Source organism: Callithrix jacchus, chromosome 1, assembly GCF_049354715.1.
Source record: "Callithrix jacchus isolate 240 chromosome 1, calJac240_pri, whole genome shotgun sequence".
Lineage (NCBI taxonomy): Eukaryota > Metazoa > Chordata > Mammalia > Primates > Cebidae > Callithrix > Callithrix jacchus.
The window spans coordinates 111,901,705-111,920,776 of record NC_133502.1 but is presented as its reverse complement, the minus strand read 5'-3'; the positions used below and the strand labels follow the sequence as shown (position 1 = coordinate 111,920,776).

Sequence of the window (19,072 nt, the reverse complement as noted above, 5' to 3'; positions counted from 1 at the left end):
CCCTGTGGAACTTACACTCTGGTGGGAATACAAGCAACAAACTAATATCCACGGCGTGTTTGTAGTGATGAGTTCTGTGAGTGGGGAGAAGCGGGGTAAGGGGTAATGATGGGAGTCTGCATAGGGAGTAGAAAACTCCACTTTTGGTAGAGTAGTTAGGGAAAGCCTCAGAAGGTAACCTTTGAGCAGAGCCTTGAGGGAAACGACAAAGTGAACCATGCAGATAGCCGGGGAAAGAGTTTGAAGGTGAATACAGAGACGCTGAGCTGGTAGAACTCATGGTGAGTTGGAAGAACAGCAAAGAGGCTGGTATGGCCATAACTCTGAAAGGATGGGGGAGAGTGGAGAGAGATGAGGTCAGAAGTTGCTCAAGCCTTATCAAGACTTATACCCACAACAACTGTTTTGAAATGTATTGTGAGTGACGTGGGATGCCATAAAAGAGCTTTGAGAGGAGTAGTGATGTGACCTGATGGTTTTTGCAACTTAAAACACAGTGTGTGCTCAATAAATGCTTTTTCAAATACATAAAAATCAAAGCAGCAAATAACTATTATGAGCACATTTAAAAATTGCTTAAATCCTGTAACTTTCAATATCTGTTATACTTGTGGCCTCCCATCTGTTTTTTCCTTTGCTTGCTTGTTTTTTGAGAAGACTGTACCCACATCTCGAAATAGGAAGGGTTCTATTTCTGAGGAAAGCAAGAAAGTGCAGTGTGTGCTTTGTAGAGAGGCTCGTGGTGACAAGGAACCAACAGAATGTAGGGTGTGTGAAAGAGAAGAAAGCAGCAAAATCTCTGTAGGTAAAAGACCAGGTAGTGAGTGGGGGTTGGCTCAGAGCCTGGAAGTATGAGGGGACTTAACCAGGAAGTGTCTTGCATGAAGCAGCAGCATGACCAACCGTTCACTGAGGGAGTGTGGGTACATGCATGACCTAACTCCTGTGCTTGGATCCACACTGTCTTCAGCTTGTCCTTCTGGGACTCCTTTCTGCCCATATCTCCTGTCCTCACTACCTGCCTTAGTATCCCATGTTCCTCACCTGAAGCCATTCTTCTGAAGTTCACTTTTTTTTTCACTTGTGAAAAAATACACATCACATAAACTTCACCATTTTAAAGTCTACTACAATTCATTGACATTTAATACATTTACAGTGTTGTGCAACTGTCACCACTATTTAATTCTGTAACATTTCATTACTCCAAAAGGAAACCCTATAATTGTTAACTTGTCACTTCTAATTTCTCGTCTCCCTCCTCAGCCCTTTGCAACCACTAATCTGCTTTCTGCCTCAATGGGTTTGCCTATTATGGGCATTTTTTGTAAGTGAAATCATATAATACGTAGTTGTTTGTATCTGGCTTCCTCCACGTAATCTTTCTAAGATTTATTTGTGTTGTAACATGTTTTTCATCTTTCTAAGATTCATCCGTATTGTAATCTCATTCCTTTTTAAGGCTGAATATCATTCTGTTGTGTGGATGTACCATATTTTGTTTACCTAGTCATCTGTTGGTGGATGTTTGGGTTGTTCCTACCTTTTGGCTATTGTGTATAGTGCTGCTGTGAACATTTTTGTACCAGTTTTTGTTTGAACAATTATTTTCCATTCTTTTGGGTATATAGTAATGGAGTTGCTGAGTCATGCGGTAATTTTATACTTAACTTACTGAGGAACCACCAGAGTTTTCCACCATGGCTGTAGTTTTTTACATTCCCACCTTGAAGTATAAGAGTTACCATTTTTTATGTCCTCACCAGATCTTATTTTCCCTTTTTTTCTCCTCCTCTTCCTTTTTTTAAATTCTTGTCATCTGGTGATTTTGAGGTATATCTCATTCTGAGTTTTGAGTTGAATTTCCATAATGGCTAATAACATTGAATATGTTTTCATGAGTTTGATGGTCATTTGTGTATCTTCTTTGGGGAAATGTCTATTCTGGTCTTTTGCGTGTCTTTTTTGTTGTTGTATTGTAAGAGTACTTTACTGGCGGCAATGTCCAGGGCGAATGCCGAGGGCGGCTGCCAGCCCGGGGCTCAGGGTGCATATCTGACTGAGCCGGTCGTGCACGCCGGGACCACCCCGCAGTGCTGTTGCCACTGCCGCCTCTTTAGAGAGCGTCCGAGTCCGCCACAGAGATAGGTCAGCAGAAGAAAGCTCAGTCTCAATTGTGCTTCCTGCCTGTCAGCGTCTTGCCTCCCAAACGCATACATTTCCATTTGATGTAATCACGCAGAAGAGGGTGAAAGGGGCTCGGTGATAGATTCAGTTTGGAGGAGAAATAATCATATTGGGATGTTTTCCTTGGGAACCGCTGTTTGCAGCAGCCGTGGTCTTTGAAAATTGTTGTTGTTGCTGGCCTCGTATTCCTGGGTGTTTTGAGAGAAGGTTTGCCCACCTCTGGGTCTGAACTGCTTGCCACTGAGAGCGCCCTGGCCTTTGACAGAATGAACACCCCGTGAGTGGTGGTTGCCTGTGAGCTCCCCATCACTTTCACTCAAAAGACGCAGAGCGAGGGCCTCTGAGAACCAGCTCTTTCCCCTTCACCTTGGCCTTGCACTTCCTGCTCACGGTCCACCATGGAGACGTCCTTCTGTTGGAATATCAGATTTGTTTCAGTTACTACAGCCCCCGGCAAAGGCCCAAGTTGCTGGATTGCAGGTACACCTGCTATTCAGTGTGCGTCCAGCAGATAAGGACCAGCCAGAAGGACGTGTGGTGCTCCTGGTGCCGCGGTGTCATCAAGCTGCCCCGGCTTTTCCGTGTCGCAGCTCCTGGATGACCCCGAGGTCCTGGCTGTCATCGCCATTCCACACACTTCCGAAAATACACGGTCTTCATCATAATTCCCAGCAACGGGTGCTACATGCCGCCGCTGGCCGTCTCCAAGGAGCGTGCGCCGCTGCCCGGAGACATGGGCTGGTGCCTGCTGCCCAAGAGCCCACAGAAGTCCGTCACCGTGGTGACCATCCCCGCTGAACAGCATTTTGTGGAAGGCGGGGCTCCCCAGGAAGTGGTGGAGGAGGAGCAGGGCAGGCGGGGCGTAGTGAAAAGCTCCACCTGGTTAGGGGTGTGCACTGTCATCTTGGTGGCCTGCGTCTTGGTATTTCTTCTCTGCATCGTGCTCCGCAACATATCCTGCATTTCTAAGTCCTTCACTGTGATGTCTTGTGGCTGAAGAGGGCTGCAGGGAAGTCTCTTGGGGGTGCCAGCTCTGGGGTTGAGCATGTTGTGATGAGATCCCAGTGAGAAGATGAGAGGTGGACACTGACCATTTTGTGCTGAGCGCTGGCCTCTGGTTTACCTCTTGATTTACCCCAACACAAACACGAAGGGCAGGAGGTGAGGCCTCAACAAGATACCAGGTGAATTGTTCTGAGTATTGATGGCAGCAGCTTTGAAGGTGATTGCATGCATCCTTATAATCATGTATTCGATGGGCTGTAATTTCTGATTTTCCAAAATAATGTTATAAGATAGATGTATTCTACTTAGATGTTAGACTGTAGAAGTGCATACAATGTAATGTTCTCTAAATGTGTTAGATTAAAACAAAGATGCTATGTATACAAGTAGAATTAAACCTGCAAATCCATGTAAAAATTCAGTTAAGACATGCAGTGCTGGCTTCTTACTTACTTATTTCATTTTATTGAAACTCGGTCTTCATTTAGTTGCTAATGCATTTTATACATTTTGAATGGCACCAAAACAAAATAAGTCAAAATGGACAGTCTTTTTTTTGGAGAAAATATTTGAGCTAGTGTCTCCAGTTTGTTGCGTTTTGTCATGAACCTTCATTTTCTTCACTTGTAATTAGAGCTTGCTATGTGTTAAACTGAAAGCCCAGCAGGGGAGCAATAAACTGAAAAATCATGAGGAAAAAAAGAGTACATATTGCAGATACTAGATTTTTATCTAAGATTTGTAAATATTTTCTCCCATTCTGCAGGTTTTTTTTTCTCTTGACAGTGTCCCTTGATGCACACATTTTCAATTTTTATGAAGTCCAATTTATTTTTCTTTTGTTGCTTTTGGTGTTAAATCAGAAAAAACCATTGCCAAATCCAACTTCATAAGGATTTACTCCTATGTTTTTTTCTAAATGTTTTCTAGTTGTAGCTCTTATATTTAGGTCTTTGGTTCATTTTGAATTAATTTCTATGTATGGTGTGAGGTATGGGTCCAACTTTATTCTTTTGCACATGGATATCCAGCTGTCCTAGTATAAGGTCCATTCTTTACGAGCATGCAGAAGCTAGATGCTGCACAGTAAAGATTAGGGGTCACAATACTAAGTCGTTTTTTTTTTGAGATGGAGTCTTGCTCTGTGGCCCAGGCTGGAGTGCAGTGGCATGATCCTGGCTCACTACAACCTCCTAGGTTCAAGTGATTCTCCTATCTCAGCCTCTGGAGTAGCTGGGATTACAGGTGCATGCTGTCATGCCTGGCTAATTTTTTGTATTTTAGTAGAGACGGGGTTTCACCATGTTGCCCAGGCTGGTCTCAAACTCCTGAGCTCAGGCAATCCACCTGCTTTGGCCTCCCAAAATGTTAGGATTATGTGTGTGAACCACCGTGCCTGGCTATACTAAGTCTTTAACTGGCTCGGGTAAAGAAACTGCTCACCAGGTTCTGCCCACACAGCCCCTTTGAAAAGAGCATCTTGATCTTTAGTGGTCTTCAAGTGTCTGAAGTTTGAGTGGCAACTTGCTGTGTCTTTCTTTTCCAAAGCTGGAATGATTGGAAATAAATTAACTTAGTTATATTATGAAGGATGGTATCTAAATGCAAATACTATTATGCATTAACTTTCAAAGAGGCTACTAAAAATGTCTACCAAGTTTCTTTATTTTCTTTGCTTTCTTTTTTTCTTTTTTGAGATGGAGTTTCATTCTCGTTGCCCAGGCTGGAGTGCAATGGCATGATCTTGGCTCACCACAACCTCCACCTCCCTAATCCAAGCGATTCTCCTGCCTCAGCCTCCAGAGTAGATGGGATTACAGGCATGTGCCACCACACCTGGCTAATTTTGCATTTTTAGTAGAGACGGGTTTTCTCCATGTTGGTCAGGCAGGCTGGTCTGAAACTCCTGACCTCAGGTGATCTGCCCACCTTGGCCTCCCAAAGTTCTAGGATTACAGGTGTGAGCCACTACGCCTGGACCCACCAAGTCTCTTAAAGTGTGGGCCAGATATTAATATGTCTGCAGTCACTTAGGGGAGCTAATGAAAATACTTTTAAGATTTCTTATATTCTGATGTCCAGGAATGGTAGGAAGTGAAAGTAAAACAACTAATAGAGGTCATTAGTGCCATAGGCACTTTTCTACAAAGGTAGACAAATGACAAAGAAAGGTCAGGCCACCAAGCTGATCCTTGGCTGCGTAGCCCTTCCATGTAAACAGTGGGTCCAGGACAGATACTTCTCCAGAGCAGACACACTGGTTTTAGATTCGTTCATGAACTTAAGTGAAACCAATGAATCCAGTAACCATCAGAAAGCTTTTTTTCTTTTCTTCCTTCAAGCTATAATTTTATTTTCATAAATCTAAAGAGAATGAATTTTCATTAATTTTTAGTTCTTCACTGCTTGGGCAAGAGGGTTTGATTGCATTATTACTCATTAATATTGTGAGGCATACAGAATGCCTACTATATGCAGGGTTTCAGGTGCAAAATGATTAAGAATAATCCTATAGCTTTAATAATTGTTTTAACCTTTTTATACATTTGGATAATATGTACACAGACAGATACATAGTCACCCTACCTTATTTCAGATTTCAGGCCATCTTGCTATTAAAATCTTTTGATTTCTACATGTCTTGTTTCTACTTTACCTGGTTCCTTAAGATAATTTAGGGCAGCAGGAGGAGGAGGATTTCTAGAGAGAGATAGAAAAAAGCCCCCATAGATGTCTTTAATGTTGAGTATTAAGGAAAACAATCTAAAGTATCATTAGACTTGAATAAACTATAAGATTCAGAATAAAAGTGAACCTATATTTTAAAAACATGTTTAATTTTGAAATAATTTTAGATTTGCAGAAAAGGTACAAAACATGGATAGTTTAACTATATCCTTTATCTAGCTTTCTCTAATATTAACAGCTTACAAATCATTATACAGTGATCAAAACCAGGAGATTAATATTGGTACAATACTATTAACCAAACTTCTGATTTTTTTTTTACCAGTTTTTCTCCTAAGCCCTCTTTTCTTTTCCATGATCAAATCCAAGATCTCGCATTACATTTACTTGGTGTCTTCTTAATCTCCTCCCATCTATGACAGTACCTCATTATTTCCTTGGCTTTTATGATAAGTACTTTTGAGAGACCCTGGTTATTCATTTAGTAGAATTTCTTACTTTGAGTTTGTTCAATATTTTGTCATGATTAGATTGAGATTGTGCATGTTTTTGCTTATTTTTCTTAAACCACAAAATGCTTTTTTGTCTTTCTTGTTGAACAGTATCAGAGGATACATGAAATTGATATGTCTTGTTGCCAGTTGTGTTAACCTTAATCACTTCATTAAGGTTGTGTCCATCAAGTTTATATGCACTGTAAAGTTATTATTTTTTCTTTTTAATTGATAAATATCTTTGAGTGGATACTTTGAGACTTTGTTAATATCCTGCTTTTTCTTGAACTTTGGCCCACTGATTTCATCTTTCATTGGTGGGATCTTACATGCAAAAATTATTGCTCTGAGATTGCCTAATAGTGATTTTTAAAAATTTACCTCATTTTATCTGTGTTTGTTAATTGAAAGAGCTGTCCCTTCTTGTGTGTTTATTGATCCAATAATTTATATCACTGTATTTTCATGGACATTTTATTCTATGGGTTATAACCATCATTATTTATTTTGTGGCTCAGGTTCCAGCTTTGACTTTGACTAATTTCCATTTGCTTTCTACATCTTTTTAATAGAACCCATCCCTTTCTGAGTGCTTGCTTCTTTTCTGTGATTACAATATATGCCAGGCTCGGCTCATCTTATATTGTTCCTGCCGCAGTCCTGGAATTAATGACTTCTTCATGGAGTCACGGTTTCTTTTGTCAGAGAATGATATTTGGAAATTAAGACCTGGGCTCTGGATATGCTTATTGTTATGGTGATTATTCCTAGGTCCTGTCAGCAAAGATTTCTATGTATATGAACCCATGCATAGACACATATCTGTATTTATTTCTACATCTACCTATCTGTATATATTTTCTAAACCACAAGTTCATATTGACACCTTTAATTCCAATCCAGTGTGACATGTTTCATTCTAGCTCTTTCTCTTTCTTTATTTGTAGGTTTTTTTTTTTTCTCAGACACTGAGACACTTATACTATCTTCACTTCAATCCCAGTAGACATGTAAAATAGTTATGGAATTGCCAGTACATACCCCAGTGAGAAACAGATTCAATAACTAGAGGATGTTATTTGCATTATTTTTAGTCTTCACAGTATCCAGTCAAAATACTATTTTCATAAGTTAATAAGGTTAGTTTGTCCTGGCTCCTTCAGTGTGGTTAGATTATTGACTTGTAATGCAGTTGGATTTATTTGTTATGCATTGTATTCTCTTCACATCTGTTTGGTTTTAATTAATTACAGAGCTGAGGAGTATATGAAACATTACTGTGGTTCTAATAGTCAAAGCTATATAGAAAGATACATTCACAGTGGTAATGCCAGCACTTTGGGAGGCTGAGGTGGGCAGATCACCTGAGGTCAGGAATTCAAGACCAGCCTGGCCACATGGTGAAACCCCATCTCTACAAAAATGCAAAAATTAGCCAGGCATAATGTCAGGTGCCTCTAATGGGTACTCAGGAGGCTGAAGCAGGAGAATTCCTTGAACCCAGGAGGCAGAGGTTGCAGTGAGCCAAGATTGTGCCCTTGTACTCCAGCCTGGGTGACAGACCAAGACTCCATCTTAAAAAAAAAAAAAAACTCTAAGAAATATTATGCCTCCTTCTCCCTATTAACCCATTCCCATTCCCCCCCTCTTTATAATATCCTGTTCCCACCCTTCCTGTATAGGTATTCAGTCTCTTAACCAAGATAAATCTTTGGTTTGTCCTTCCTACATTTATTTGGTACAGTGAATAGCTACATTTGTATTTTCTTATGCCCCCTTCTCTCATGTGTGATGGGTAGCATATCATCGATAACTTGTTTACTTCACATCGATATCATCGATAACTTGTTTACTTCACATTTTTCATGTAACAGTATATCCTGGAAACCACTCCAAATCAGTTCATAGAGATCTTTATCATTTTTAAAAAATGGTTGAATCGAATTTTATTGTGTAGCTATATCAAAATTTATTCAAATGATATATGTACACTATATTAGTTTTCTATTGCTATAACAAATTATCACAAACTTAGTGATTTAAAACAACATAAAACTTTTTGTCTTAGATTTCTGAAGGCCAGAAGTTTAAAATGGGTCTCAATGGATGAAAATCAAGATGTAAGTGGGGCTGCATTTCTTCTAGAGGGTCTAGGAGAAAATCCTTGCCTTTTTTAGTTTCTAGAGGCCACCTGTGTTCCTTGGCTCATGGGCTCTTCCTCCATACTTAAGCTAGCAGTATGGCATCTTCATTTCTCTCTAATTCTGACTCTCTTGCCTCCATCTTTCACTTACAAGGACCCTTATGATTACACGGGGCCTGATAATACAGGATCACTCTTCTCTTCCCATCTCAAAATCCCGAGCTTAATCAAATCTCCAAAGTCCTTTTTTGCATGTAAGGAGATAAATTCACAGGTTCTGGGGATTAGATATGGGCTTCTCTGAGGGCCCATTATTCTGCCTACCACAGGTACTTAGGCTATTTCCAATATTTTGCTATTACAAGCAGTACTACGAAGAATAACTTTGTGCTTTAATATTTTTATGTAGTTGGAGGTGTATCTTCAGGGTAGATTTTTAGAGGTGAGATTGCTGAGTTAAAGGCGAGTACTTGTTAGATATTGCTACATTTCTCTTCAGAGGGTTTATCAGTTTGAGAGTGGCTGTTTTCCCAAAGTCTCACCATCAAAGTGTGTTGTTTTGCTTTTTAGTTTTTGCCAGCCTGACAAGCAAGAAATGGTATCTCAGTCTTGCTTCAATTTGCTTTTCTTTAATTATGAGTGAATTTGAATGTTTTCTCACATTTGAGGGCCATTTATATGTCTTGTTTTTGTGAATTTTCTGTTTACTGGGCTTTTGTCTATTGTCCCTCAAAAGTTCTTTATATATTAGGAGTACTGGCCTCTTGTCTGTGGATATATCTTCCTAATATTTTCTCTCAGATTGTCACTTGTTTATGGTGGTTTAAAAATTTTTGCACCATGAAAAAAAATTTAGTTTTATATGGTCGTTACTATTTTATTGCCTCTACATTTTGATTCTTGATTTGGAAAGATTTTCCCTATACCACAGTTATCTTTGTTTCCCTATGGTACTTTTGTCTTCATTCATTTTTTGTTGCTATAATCCAGTATACAGAGTGGGTAATTTATAAAGAATAGAGATTGATTTAGCTCATGGTTTTAGAGGCTGGGAAGTCTTCTTCCTTTTGCGTCAGGACATGGCAGGAAACATTGCATGGTGAGACAGAGCAAGTAAGCCAAGAAAGCTTGGTTTTATAACAAAGCCATGATAACAAACCTACTCTCGTGATAGGGCCATTAATTTATTCATGAGGGCAGAGCCAGCATTTATTCATTCATGAGGATAAAGGATTAAGTTTCCAACACATGTACTTTGGGGGGACACATTCAAACCATAGCAACTTATATAGCTTCATTTATTGACATTTAGATTCTGAATCCATTTGGGGTTTATTCTCATATATGATATGAGATAGGGATCTGATTTTATCTTTTTCTGATGGCCACCTTGTAGTACCTATACCACTTACTGAGAAGTCCATCTTTATCTCCAGTAAGTTGAGATACTGCCTTTATCACATACTAAGTCTCTGTATGTACTTGCATCTATTTCTGGACACTCTAATTCACTGGTGAGTTTGTCTAGCCATGTACTGGTACTGTAGTGTTGTAATTATAGACACTTCTTAGTATGGTTTAATGCTTGGTGGGGCTAGTATACCACAGTGTATACCATATACACTGTGGTTTTTCTTTTTCAGTGTTTTCTTGGATAATATTGCATGTTTGATTTTCTACAGAAATTTTAGTATCAAGAGGCCCAAGTATAAAATACTCTTGATATTTTTCATTGGGATTGTATTAATTTATACATTTATTTATGAAGAACTATTGAGTCATTTTATTCAAGAATAGAAAATGTTTCTCCATTTGTTTAAGTCTATTTTAATGTCTTTCAGAAGCTTATAAATAAACTGTTGGCTAAACTAAAGTGTTTTTTTGGTAAGAAAAAATGAAATTTTAAGTTAAATTTAAAAATGTAATTTATTGTCAGTAATTAGAAATATATTCTTATAGTTGGATGTCTTGCTTAGCCAACAATGGGGCTGTGTTAGCAGGGGCTTAACATCATGGCATGGCTGCTGAGAACTGTGGATTCATTCTTCTTTATGTGCACTTGGAGGTTCACAGGCTTTGGAATTACACATACCTGCGTCCAAACCTGACTCCATCACTTACTGGTTCAGTGACCATGGATAAGTGACACAAGCTCTCTGAGTCTGGCTTCTTCATCACTAAGATGGGGAGAAGGAAACCCAAGAACTGGTTCATGTAGCAGAGTAGATGCTCAATAATGTTTCCTTCTTTTCTTTCTTTTTTTGAAAAAGGGTCTTGCTCTCTCTCCCAGGATGGAGTGCAGTGGCACAATCTTGGCTCACTGCAAATTCTGCCTCCCAGGTTCAAGTGATTCTCCTGCCTTAGCCTCCTGGGTAGCTGTGATTACAGATGCATGCCACTATGGCCCAGCTAATATTTGTGTTTTTAGTAGAGATGGGGTTTCACCATATTGACCAGACTGGTCTCAAACTCCCAACCTCAGGTGATCCACCTGCCTCGGCCTCCCAAAGTGCTGGGACCACTGCACCTGGCCTGTTTCCTTATTTTCTTATCTGCTTTTTCTCTTATTCGCTCATGATGACTACTCCATTCTTTCTTTCATCTCTAGTTTCATTATATACATAACCAGACAGTAAGTTAAGCTAAATATTGTCATGCAAATAACCATTTTCTTTAGCCATATAACAATTTACAATATTAATATTATATCAAGCTGAAGTAAATAATGCTGATCTGTTTCATCTATGAGTATTGTTTATTGGTCTTAAGGTAAAAGACTGTGCTTTAAAAAATGGAGACAAAAATTTATTGTTCATTTGTGAACATTTATGTGAATTACTGATGCCATTTCTAATCTTTCTCTGTGGTACAGGCCATAAACCTGTATTAGAGGTGAACTGTTTTAATTTTCTACTTTGGATCTGCCTTATTCCAAGAACTATGCAATAGACAATAGTGTTAGACAAAGTTTCAGTGTGAACAAATTAATTCATTTTTATAGAGAAGCATAATCTAAAACATAATTTTCCCAACCCTGCCCACTTAAACTGCTTATTGCCTTAGTTATGATTTCAACATGATTTTGGTGACTTCTGTTAATTTCTTTTTTATTTTGAGACAGAGTCTGGGTCTGTCACCAGGCTGGAGTGCAATGGCATGATCTTGGCTCACTACCCACTGCAACCTCTGCCTCCTGGGTTCAAGCAAGCATGTCGGCTAATTTTTGTATGTTTTTTAATAGAGATGGGGTTTCACCATGTTGGCCAGGCTGGTCTTGAACTCCTGACCTCAAGTGATCCACCTGTCTCGGCCTCCCAAAGTGCTGGGATTACAGACATGAGCCACCATGCCTGGCCACTTCTGTTAATTTCTGTGCCTTAAGTTTGTAGTGAAGTTGATTGCACAGATTGTGTAATGAAACATAAATGTTTATACTTGAAAACGATAGCCTTAAATGTTCATTTCAGTCACACATACAAAAAAGAATAGGTACAATTAATGCCAGCAACAGCAGTTTTTCTTGCTTTTAAAAACAAAGTTTTAAAGTCAAAATATTATTTCATTATTTTAAAAGCAGTTTTTTAAATCATCTTATATACTTTGGTTTCTAGGGTTTTAAAGGTAAAAGTTTCACCAGGTCCCACTTCTCCTATACTTGTCCTTAAACTTAGATAAGAATTTGAAAAGCAATGCCTTAGAATGTTTCTGGAAAAAAAGTTGGAATTTCATTATTCCAAGATATAATGGAGGTATAGGCACTGGGTAAACACTCTCTCATTCCAAAAATGAGTATTTGGTCAAAAGAAAGGGGCTACAGGCCCCATGCATCTGAAATCCAGCAGAGCAGTCATTAGATCTTAAAGCTCCAAACTAATCTCCTTTGACTCCATGTCCCCAGATCTAGTGCACACTGGTGTGAGGGATGGGCTTCCAAGGCTTTGGCCAGCTCCACCCCTGTGGTTTTGCAAGATTCAGCCCCCACAGCTGGTCTGATGTGCTGGTGTAGAGTGTCTGTGGCTTTTCCACATACAGGATCTAAGCTGTTGGTGGATCTACTGTGCTGGGGTCTGAAGGATATATATGAATTTATTAAGTATTAACTTATGTATATGGGAGTATATGCGGTTTTATTATTAACTCACACAATCACAAGGTCTCACAATAGGCTGTGTGCAAGCTAAGGAGCAAGGAGAGCCAGTCTGAGTTCCAAAATTGAAGAACTTGGAGTCCGATATTAAAGGGAGGAAGCATCCAGCACAGGAGAAAGATACAGGCTGGAAGACTGGGCCAGTCTAACTTTTCACTTTTTTCTGCCTGCTTTATATTCGCTGGCAGCTGATTAGATGGTATCCATCCAGATTAAGGGTGGATCTGCCTTCCCCAGCCCACTGACTCAAATATTAATCGCCTTTGGCAACACCCTCACAGACATACCTAGAATTAATACTTTGCATCCTTCAATCCAATCAAGTTGACAGTTTTAACCATCACAGTGCCCCAGTAGACTCTTTGTGGGGCTTCAACCCTGTATTTCCCCTCTGCACTGCTCTAATAGAGGTTCTCCATGAGGAATCTCCCCCTGCAGGAGGCTTCTGCCTAGACATCCAGGCTTTTCCATACATCCTCCAAAATGTAGGAAGAGGCTCCCAAGCATCAATTCTTATACTCTGCATATTCACAGGCTTAACATCCCATGGAAGCTGCCAAAGCTTACAGCTTGCACTTCTGGAGCAGTGACCTGAGCCGTATCTGTATCTGTGTTGTGTCTGACCTGAGGCTGGAGCTGGAGTGACTGTGATGTGGGTAACAATGTACTGAAGCTGTGCAGGGAAGTGGGGCTCTGGGCCTGGCCCAGGAAACCATTCTGTCTTCCTAGGCCTCTGGGCCTATGATGGAAGGGGCTGCTACAAAGTTCTCTGAAATGTCTTCAAGGCCTTTTCTCCATTGTCTTGACTGTTAGACTTGGCTCCTCTTTACTTATACAAATTGATGCAGCCTGCTTGAATTCTTCACCCAGAAATGGGCTTTTCTTTTCTACCACATGGCCAGGCTACAGATTTTTAAAACTTTTATGCTCCCTTTTAAATATAAGTTTCAGTTTTAGGTCACTTCTTTGCTCACATATGTGAGCCTAGGCTGCTAAAAGTAGCCAGTCTACATCTTGAATGTTTTGCTAGTTAGAAACTTTTCAACAGATACCCTAAATCATCACTCTCAAGTTCAAAGTTGCACATATCCCTCAGCAGGGGCACAGTGCAGTCAGGCTCTTTGCTAAAGCATAACAAAAGTGACTCTTCCACTTCCCATAGGTTCCTCATTTCCATCTGAGGCCTCATCCACCTGGCCGTGTCTGTCCATATCACTGTCAGCATTTGGGTCACAACCATTCAACAAGTGTTTAGGAAGATCCAACTTTCCCTCATCCTCCTGTCTTCTGCTGAGCCCTCCACACTCTTCCAACCTCTGCCCATTACACAGTTCCAAAGCCATTTTCAGTATGAACAAGATAATATGGTTTTATAGCAAAATATCATGTAAAATATAACTTTTTTCCTAACCCCTCCACATTTAGAAAATTTATTCCCTCAGTTAAAATTTCTATATGTCTTTGTGGGCTTCAGTTAAATTCCATGACTTGGGCTTATAATAGAGTTGTGAATATACAGATTAGATAATGAAACATTAAACCTTTGTGGTACTTGAAAATGGCAGCATTAAATGCTAATATCAGTCATACACACACACACACACACACACACACACACAATAGTTACAGGTGCAATTAAGAGTGACAATAGCATTTTCCTTTCCTTTTAAAATTATGGCTTTAAAGTCAAATGTTACTGTTTTTAAGCCAGTTATTTCAAAATCCTATGTAACTTGGTTCCTAGAGTTTTTCGGGTAAAGTCTCCAAATTCTTCACTTATCCTATTCTTAAGACATCAATTTAGGTGTGGATTTGCGAAGCAATGCTTCAGAATATTTTTTTTTTTGAAAATAGGTAAGAACAACATTCTAAGGCTTCCTAGAAGTGTAATTGGACATGTTTACGTTAAGGATAGAACCTGAAATAGAATATTGTAATGCTAATTTATTTATTCAACAGTTTTTAAAGGCCTGACAATATGCCAGGTCCTGTGCTAGTCAGTAAAGATATAAAGATAAAAACATAAGGTTGAGAAGTTTTATAATAATTATATGTTCTGAAGTGTTTCAAATTATATCATGTAGTGCTTTTCTTGGAAGAAGAACTATTTACAGTATGTTCAGTAAACAAATTTTGTGTTTTCTTTGTGTATATGAAAAATTAGTAATGTTAGTTTAAGTTCATGGGTAGTTTCAGATCAAATATATTTATTGAAGACAAATTAGCAGTATGGGGCCATTGGGTTAGGGATTTATTTATTATGGTAAGATTTTTCATTTAGCATCTGAATTTTTGTTATATATGGGAACATTAATTTGATTGTCAATCATTGTACGTGTTTTAGTTGCCAAATTATAGAATAAAATTATGTACTCCAAAATAAAAATATTAATTTGAAGCAATATTTGCTTTCAGAAAATTTTGAACATGGAGACCTCAAAGTTTTAAAAGCAATATGAAAGTAAGGGATTATAGGTGATATTTCTCTCCTGAAAAACTCTGCAGTTACATTTTGTTTTATAATGTACACAAACAAAAAGTGCAGTGAGAGCTGCAACTGTAGACCTCATACCTTAACTTTGGTTTTTTTTTTTTTTGTTTATTTTTTTCTTTTTGAGGAGTCTTGCCCTGTCACCCTGGCTAGAGTGCAGTGGTGTGATCTTGGCTCACTGCAACCTCTGTCTTTTGAGTTCAAGTGATTCTCCTTCCTCAGTCTCCTGCGTAGCGGGGACTACAGGCGCCATGCCTGGCTAATGTATTTTTAGGACAATCAGGGTTTCACTGTGTTAGCTAGGATGGTCTTGATCTCCTGACCTCATGATCTGCCCACCTTAGTCTCCCAAAGTGCAGGGATAACAGGCGTGAGCCACTGCCCCCAGCCCAACTTTGTTTTAATTTTTAATATTTTTTAAAATTTCAATAGCTTTTAGGGTACAAGTGTTTTATGGTAACATGAATGAATTGTATAGTGGTGAGTTCTGAGATTTTAATGCACCTGTCACCCAGCTAGTGTATACTGTACCCAATATGTAGATTTTTTTAAGTTATAGTCTATGTGCAGGATATGCATGTTTGTTATATAGATAAACTTGTGCATGGTGATTTGCTGCACCTATCAACCCATCACCCATGTATTAAGCCCAGCATGCATTAGCTCTTTCCCATAATGTTCTCCTCTGGTCCCCCCTCCGTCAACAGGCCCCAGTGATTGTTGTTCCCCTCACTGTGTCCATGTGTTCTTATTATTCAGCTCCCACTTATAAGTGAGAACATGCATTGTTTGGTTTTCTGTTCCTGCATTAGTTTACTGAGGATAATGTCTTCCAACTTCATCCATGTCCTTGCAAAGGACATGATCTTGTTTGTTTTTGTGGCTGCATAGTATTCCATGGTGTATATGTACCATACTTTCTTTATCCAGTCTGTTATTCATGGGCATTTGGGTTGATTCCATGTCTTTGCTATTGTAAATAGTGCTGCGACGAACATATGTGTGCATGTGTCTTTATAATAGAATGATTTATCCTTTGGGATGTAATGGGATTGCTGGGTCAAATGGTATTTTTGGTTCTAAATCTTTGAGAAATCACTATAGTGGTTGAACTAATTTACACTCCCACCAACAGTGTAAAAGCATTCCTATTTCTCCTCAATCTTGCCAGCATCTGTTATTTCTTGATTTTTGAATAATTGCCATTCTGACTGGTGTGAGATGGTATCTCATTGAGGTTTTGATTTGCATTTCTTTAGTGGTCAGCGATGTTGAGCTTTTTTTCATGTTTGTTGGCCACATATATGTCTTTTTTTGAGAAATGTCTGTTCATACCCTTTGCCCACTTTTTGACAGGGTTGTTTGCTTTTTTCTTGTAAATTTGGTTAAGTTCCTCATAGATTTTGAATATTAGACCTTTGTCGGATGGATAGTTGGCAAAAATTTTCTTCCATTCTGTAGGTTGTCTGTTCACTCTGATGATAGTCTCTTTTGTAGTGCAGAAGCTCTTTAGTTTAATTAGATCCCATTTGTCAATTTTTGCTTTTGTTAAAGTTGCTTTTGGCAATTTCATCATAAAATCTTTGCCTAGGCCTATGTCCTAAATGGCATTGCCTAGATTTTCTTCTAGGGTTTTTGTAGTTCTGGGTTTTACATTTAAGTCTTTAATCCATCTTGAGTTAACTTTGATATAGGGTGTAAGGAAGGGATCTATTTTCAATTTTCTACATATGGCTAACCATTTCTCTCAGCACCATTTATTAAATAGGGAGTCATTTTCCCATTGCTTGTTTTTGTCAGGTTTATCAAAGATCAGGTGGTTGTAAATATGCAGTTTTATTTCTGAGTTCTCTATTCTGTTCCATTGGTTTATGTGTCTGTTTTTTTTTAAAACCAGTACCATACTGTTTTGGTTACTATAGCTTTGTAGTATAGTTTGAAGTTGGGTAGCATGATGCCTCCAGCTTAGTTCTTTTTGCTTAGGATTGTCTTGGCTATGTGAGCTCTTTTTTGGTTCCACATGAACTTTAAAATAGTTTTTTTCTAGTTCTGTGAAGAATGTCAATGGTAATTTAATGGGAATAGCATTGAATCTCTAAATTGCTTTGGGCAGTATGGCCATTTTTATAATATTGATTCTTCCCATGTATCTGCTTGTGTTCTCTCTGATTTCCTTGAGCAGTAGTTTGGAGGTATTTTATTCTCTGTGGCAGTTGTGAATGGGAGTTCATTAATGATTTGGCTCTCCATTTGCCTATTGCTGTATAGGAGTGTTTGTTATTTCTGCACATTGATTTTGTATCCTGAGACTTTGCTGAAGTTAAGAAGCTTTTGGACTGAGAATGGGTTTTTCTAGATATAGGATCATGTCATCTGCAAACAAAGACAATTTGATCTCCTCTCTTCCTATTTGAATACGCTTTATTTCTTACTCTTGCTTAATTGCCCTGGCCAGAACTTCCAACACTATATTGAATAGGAGTGGTGAGAGAGGGCATCCTTGTCTTGTGGGAGTTTTCAAGGGGAATGCTTCCAGCTTTTGCCCATTCAGTATGATATTGCCTATGAGTTTGTCATAAATGGCACTTACTATCTTGATCTGTGTTCCTTCAATACTTAGTTTATTGAGAGCTTTTAACATGAAGCGATGTTGAATTTTATTGAAGGTCTTTTCTGGATCTATTGAGATAATCATATGGTTTTTGTCTTTAGTTCTGTTTACCTGAATTTATTGATTTGTGTATGTTGAACCAACCTTGCATCCTGGGGATAAAGCTGTCTTGATTGTGGTGGATAAGTTTTTGATGTGCTGCTGGATTTGGCTTGCCAGTATTTTATTGAGGATTTTTGCATTGATGTTCATCAGGGATATTGGACTGAAGTTTTCTTTTCTTTCTTCCTTTTTTTTTTTTTTTTTTTTGGGTGTATCTCTGCCAGGTTTTGGTATCAGGATGATGCTGGTCTCATAGAATAAGTTAGGGAGGTTTTCCTCCTTTTCAATTGTTTGGAATCATTTCAGAAGAAATGGTACCAGCTATTCTTTGTAGTTCTGGTAGAATTCAGCTGTAAATCTGTCTGGACCTGGGCTGTTTTTGGTTGGTAGACTGTTTATTACTGCCTCAATTTTAGAACTCATTGTCTATTCAGGGATTCAGCTTCTTCCTGGTTCAGTCTTGAGAGGGTGTGTGTGTCTAGGAAGGTACCCATTTCTTCTAGATTTTCCAGTTTATTTGTGTAGAGGTATTTATAGTATTCTCTGATGGTTGTTTGTATTTCTGTGGGGTCAGTGGTGGTATCCACCTTATCATTTCTGATTATGTTTATTTGAATCTTCTCCTTTTTCTTTTTTATTAGTCTTATAGGGTGAGGGGGAAGCTATGAACAGGTAGAAGCCATAGAAATGATATTTCCTTATCTCATATTATGTGAAGAACAGTGCATGAGCCCATTTTCTCATGGATTGATTCATCTGTAACCATTAATAAGAAGCCCGCCATTTTGTTTTGTAGTCCTCCCTTTCATACTCATCACTAAAATATTTGCTTCCAGGTTAGAAGTTTAGTCAATAGAGAACATAGAATGGGATTAAATTTTAAACTTCTGGTTAATACTGTGATCTTGTTTTCTTATGCTTTAGAAGAAGCATCTTATTGTTGCCTTTATCCTTACTGTGAAATATGAATCACTTCAAAATTTATACCATTAAGAATGAGAATCATGGCCAGGCGGCAGTGGCTCATGCCTGGAGTCCCAGCACTCTGGGAGGCCAAGGCAGGCAGATAACCTGACGTCAGGAGTTCAAGACCAGCCTGACTAACATGGTAAAACCCCATTTCTACTAAAAATACAAAAAATTAGCCAGGCGTGGTGTGGGCCTGTAATCCCAGCTACTAGGGAGGCTGAGGCAGGATAATTGC

At 38.8% G+C, this 19,072-nt stretch overlaps 1 protein-coding gene and 1 pseudogene across 6 annotated transcripts in view; both read left to right on the top strand.

Annotated features, from left to right (window-relative positions):
- Positions 1-19,072, top strand: part of PLGRKT (plasminogen receptor with a C-terminal lysine) — a 281,104-nt gene that overhangs the window by 216,067 nt on the left and 45,965 nt on the right. The gene's annotated exons all lie outside the window — the stretch shown is intronic.
- LOC144579067 (E3 ubiquitin-protein ligase RNF152-like) lies at positions 2,002-3,326 on the top strand (annotated as a pseudogene).